Raw genomic sequence first — 5,819 nt, 5'->3', positions numbered from 1 at the left:
TCACGGATTGTAGGACCATGTTATTTTTTAAAATATTTGTTGATGGGATTAGGGTGTCACTGGCTGGACCAGCACTTATTACCTATCCCTAACTGGTTAGGCGTCTGTGGGTCTGGAGTCACATAGAGGCCAGACCAGGTAAGGATGGCAGTTTCCCCCATTAAGGAAATTAGTGAACCAGATGGGTATTTCTGACAATTGACAATGGATTTGTGTTCATCATTAGACTCTGAATTCTAAATTTTCATTAATTTCAAGTTTCACCATCTGTCATGGCAGGATTAGAAACCAGGTCCCCCGAACGTTTCCTGGGTCTCTAGATTAACAATCCAGTAATAACATCACTAGGCCATTTCCCCCCCCCACCACCCCACCCCCACCCCCAAGTCTATAGCAAGTAAACTCACTTGTGAAGGTCGTTTAAGGAACTGAGAGCTCTCCTAGTTCAGGCTGACAGTAGAAAGTGGTTACCATGCTGGGGCTAAAGACAGAAGAACCATTTCCATGATGCAAAACAGGACAATAGTGGAATACTCTCTGTTTGCCTGAGTGAGTGCAGTTCCAGCAACTTGAGAAGCTTGACATCATTCAGAGCAAAGCAGCCCACTTGATTGGCATGCCATCTTCAACATTGACTTCCTCCACCACCAATGCACAGAAGCAGCAGCTGGGTACTATCTCTAAGTTGCACTGCAGCACCTCACTAAGGCTCCTTTGACAGCACCTTTCAAACCTATGACCTCTACTGCCAAGGAAGGCAAGGGCTGCCGATTTATGGTAACACCACAGTCTGTAAATCCATCCTGATTTGGAACTATATCCTGTTGCTTTACAGTTGCTGGGTTGATATTGGGTCTGGGAAGGCTATAGTTCACCAGACAGGCTGAAGTTCAGGAGCAAAACTGCTTTTTTTTATCAATGGGGACACAGAAATCTCTGGGGCCAGACCCATTGAATCCAATTTTCAATTAGAGACCTGTCAGTGACAACAGGTACCACAGGAAGATAGCACAGTTCCTGCCATTGTTTCTGGTCCATATTGTGGCAGGAAAGTTCGACATTGGCATCAACTCTGCCCGGAGACCCGCACTCAATGCCAATCATACCATCAGAGTGGCCATTTGAAGGTAGTTCTTTTGAGGAAGAATAAGGACATTTCCATCAGCAGGTTAAAAATATTTACAACTGATCCCTCCAACCTACAACTCTCCAGAAGTAGATGTTACCGAGGAATGTGCTGGACTCTCCTTGTGGAAATGTTGTAGACTGAGACAATGATTCCTCGCACTGTATATACTCATGCAAAAGTCAAATTTTTTTAGACCAGTTTTTAAGGTTAAATTTGGGGGTCAACTATTATATGGATACTACTTTTGAGGGATTGAAATTCATTCTTTAGTCCAAAATACCATATCATTAGCAGAAATCCAATTGATCTCTAAATGAATAAAGAAACAAAACACGTCTTATGGTAATATGACCATATTCCATGAGTGCTACAGGGGAACTGAACTCAGCTGAGCTGTATACAAAGGGAGGTTGTCACCTGACTCTAATCTGATGTGTCATAAACTTTTGCACCAAATTGGTGAGAATTGTACATCAAAACACATAATAGCACGAATAAGAAATTAATTTCCTCATTGTAACATTTATATACAGAATTATACCTTGACTCATAAATGTTGATTTGTTATATGTGAAGAACTAGAGGTGACTTCTACATGAGATAGATGGAAAATTCCAGAATTTTCTGGCCAAATGTAGGGGGTTGAATTTTCCACAAGATCAACTTTTACTTGAGTATATATGGAATGCTGTTATGATTGTTGAGAGCAAGAAAACTTATTTTAAATTGGACACAGGGTCAGGCGTATCCATTTTTTCAGAGGTACCACATCTGGAGCCTTATGTTGTGTATCTATCTCTTAAACGTCATGCTGCAGGAGCTATCGCAGTAAGAGCAGAAAGACAGATTCAGGCTATACTTCAGTGTTATGGGTGAGAAATCATTGATATTCTGTACTTCATTCCTAATCAGCATTGTCCTTTGTTAAACAGAGAAGTTTATGCAGCTTTGAACCCTCTTTATTCACCAGCTGTGGTCTAAAATGGAATGGATTGATTACAGTGTGAGTTGGTCTTCATTGAAGAAACAACACCACGAGAGCCACTGGTGAAAACTTTCACTTCTTTCAGGGAAAGCCTGAGAATGAAAGTGGCCAGTAGCAGGATGATGTTGCTCTTGTACTCTGTCATGAACAGTGGAACCTCCTTCCTGTTGAAGAATGTGATAAAGAGTTGAATTTCTTTGCTGCCAGAAATGACAAACACAACAGCTGTGGACAGACACACAGACAGACGGTGGAAATCTAACCATGGAGAACAAGACTTTTATGTCCAAATAGAATCTAACCATTGATGAAAGTTCAGCGATTATTAGCCTGTAAAAATGCAAGCAGGAGTCTGCAACTGAATCTCATCAATGAGCCCAGGAAACTCTCATACACACGTTAAGTAACAAAGCAGTGATTGAAATTGCAGAGGAACAAACTAGAGAAGTCCTGATACTGACTGTCATTTCCCTTACCAATGAGGCTTTTGTAGAGAAAATGTCTGATGCCTTTGTTGAAATTTCAACTAAGTTTGCAGACCTCAATACTTCAATAAGTCCCAGTGCTGAAGATGATTCCATTATTGATAATGGTATAACTCTACTTTCTGCTGGAGACCCTGTGGTTAGTGAGTTTTGAGAAGATTAGTAGCTCAGGTTGTCATTCTGGATGTAGGTTTGCTTGCTGAGCTGGAAGTTTCAATTTCAGATGTTTTGTCACCCTACTAGGTAACATCTTCAGTGAGCCTCCGGACGAAGCACTGCTTTCTATTTATATGTTTGGGTTTCTTTGGGTTGGTGATGTCATTTTCTGTGGTGATGCCATTCCCTATGGTGATGTCATTTCCTTTTCTTTTTTTCTCAGGGGGTGGAAATGGGGTCCAAGTCAATGTGTTTGTTGATAGAGTTCCGGTTGGAATGCCATGCTTCTAGGAATTCTCGTGCATGTCCCTGTTTGGCTTGTCTGAGGATGGATGTGTTGTCCCAGTCGAACTGGTGTCCTCATCTGTATGTAAGGATACTAGTTTTGTAGGTAGTTGATGTTTATGTATCTTGGTGGCTAGTTTTCTTCCTGTTTGTCCAATGTAGTGTTTGTTACAGTCCTTGTACGGCGTTTTGTAAATGGCATTAGTTTTGCTTGTTGTCTGTGTAGACTCTTTCAAGTTCATTCACTGCTGTTTTAGTGTGTGTAATGGTGACTCTTTTCCTGAAAACAGCGTGGTGGATACACAATGAGAAATTCCCACCCTAACAGTAAGTAAGCAAAGTCCTCATCTCCAGGATCCAGTCCATCCTTTTACCTGCTCTCGTTCCTGATGAAGGGCTTATGCCCAAAATGTCGACTCTCCTGCTTCTCGGATGCTGCCTGACCTGCTGTGCTTTTCCAGCGCCACACTTTTTGATTCTGACTCTCCAGCATCTGCAGTCCTCACTTTCTCCTGCTCCTTTACCTGTCAGCTTAATTGTTGGATCAGCAATTCACTGCGGCTCTTTAATTATTCATTTATGGGATGTGGATGTTGCTGGTCAGACAAGCATTTATTGCCTATTCCTAATTGCGCAGAGGACAGTGAAGAGTAAACCACATTGCTATGTGTCCGGAGTCACGTCTGAAGTCAAACCAGATGGTAAGGATGGCAAATTTCCTTCCCTAAAGGACATTAGTGAACCAGATAGATTTTAACAACAACGGCTAAATGAACTTTTTCAGTTCCAGATTTCCATTGAATTCAAATTTCACCAGCTGCTGTAAGATTTGAACTGAATCCCCAAAGTATATGTCTGGAGGATCTGGAATACTGGTTTATTGACATGATCACTATGTCACCCCTCCTCTTTGATTGTGGTAACAACAACAGTGAATGATACAACAATGAAGCTCATCATAGGAGCTGAAAACCTGTCCTTTTCTGAAGCTGGTGGTATTGCACACCTCTGATGTAGTTTGAAAACAAAGATAAGAATTTCAGTTTGAATTGCCATCCCCTTCTAGTTTACATCCTGAAAGAGTGTTTCCTCCGTTGGTGTTCACACTCAAGTCACTCTCAATGTTGTCGCCAGGTAGCAGCTCTCACTCTGCCAGTGCGTCTGACCCCACAGAGATGATCGAGGAGCACAAACATTCCACAATTCCCAAGGGAATACTGTTAGGGAGTGACACCTTCAGTGAAAGGGACCAGGAGCGTGTGGGCAAGGTGGGCACTGCCACTAACTCATGAGAGAACAGCATGTGGGCAGAATGAGCATGAGGAAGATGTAGTGTAATGGTTTAACTGTACCAATATTCTGACAGTAGCTACTGAGCGTGATGCAAAAGGAGCTAAGTCATCATGGTGTCAGATCAAGTGGGACTAAGAGTTGATGAAGCGAAGCGCTGCTCCACCATGTTTCTAGATTTTGACTCTGAACCTCTCGCATCTGCAGTCCTTGCTTTCTCCGAGGTATAGTTCATAGGCAACTGAGTTTGCATTAATCAGGTGTTCACCACGTGTATGTCACAAGCTCCTGGAATTTCCAAATTAGAGTTTGACAATATTGGTTCCCTCCCTGTTAGTTCATAAACTCTGTGCCCCAGACCCCTCCTCCAGAATGGTTGGAGCCCAGAAGCAAACATTAAGGCTCAGGTCTCAGTTGAGTATGTGTTTGGTGAGTGTCTTCTATTCTATTTATTCTCTCATTCCGCCTTATCAGAAGTCAACCTATCCCTTCTGAAGCTTGTCACATCACCAACTCCTTATGCTGACACTTTAGTGGTTATTGTACTTGTTTGTCCTGTGTTTACATGGTCATTCTGTCTGCTTCATTCTGCATTTACACTCCATTTACTCCTGTTGACTCCACGCTGAGTACCTTCAGCAATTTCTGATTTGTGCTTCAGGTTTTGGGTATTGAAGTATTTTGTTTTATCTGCTCATTTGTATTCATTTTCTCAATCACAAAACGTGCACACAGCAGTTGCTATACTATGTTAAGAATGCTGAAAACTTCTATGATTCTGTGAACTAAATTGCAATCTTGTCAGGAATACCACGTTTCCCAAGAACAAATTAAAAAAAACAACTTTAAAATGACTTTGGTGTGGAGATATCAGAGTTGGACTGGGATGGACAAGGTCAAACGTCAAATGACACCAGATTATAGTCAGGGCTATAACCTGGTGTTGTCTGATTTTTGACCCTAAAATAACTTGACAGCCTGTTTTGTGATCTGGATATGTTCCTGTTTGTGAAGGAAAATTGTCGGAATAAAGGATTAGATTGCTGATGTGATAATGCTCAACTCAATCTCCTGTCATTCCCCCGTGATTCTCCTTCCTGATTAATATATCTGTCTCACCAGAACGAAGGACCTGATACCCAGCATGAGCAAAACTAATGTAGTGTACAAAATACCATGCAAGGACTGCACAAAACACTATATAGGACAAACAGGAAGACAGCTAACGATCCACATCCATGAACATCAACTAGTCACGAAACGCCACGACCAACTATCGTTAGTATCGACACACGCAGACGACAAGCAACATGAATTCGACTGGGACAACACTACAATTATAGGGCAAGCCAAACAAAGAACAGCCAGGGAATTCCTAGAGGCATGGCACTCATCCACAAGCTCCATCAACAAACACATCGACCTGGACCCAATATACCGGCCACTACAGCGGACAGCTGAAACTGACAACCAGAAGCGGCAGGGACAG

At 42.1% G+C, this 5,819-nt stretch overlaps 1 pseudogene; it reads left to right on the top strand.

Moving 5' to 3' along the window:
• The first annotated feature begins 2,612 nt into the window (after positions 1-2,612).
• The window catches only part of LOC122558073, a 9,965-nt pseudogene continuing 6,758 nt past the window's right edge, over positions 2,613-5,819 (top strand).

Source organism: Chiloscyllium plagiosum, chromosome 16 (assembly GCF_004010195.1).
Source record: "Chiloscyllium plagiosum isolate BGI_BamShark_2017 chromosome 16, ASM401019v2, whole genome shotgun sequence".
NCBI classification, from domain to species: Eukaryota; Metazoa; Chordata; class Chondrichthyes; order Orectolobiformes; family Hemiscylliidae; genus Chiloscyllium; species Chiloscyllium plagiosum.
This window is presented reverse-complemented; position numbering and strand designations above follow the sequence as displayed.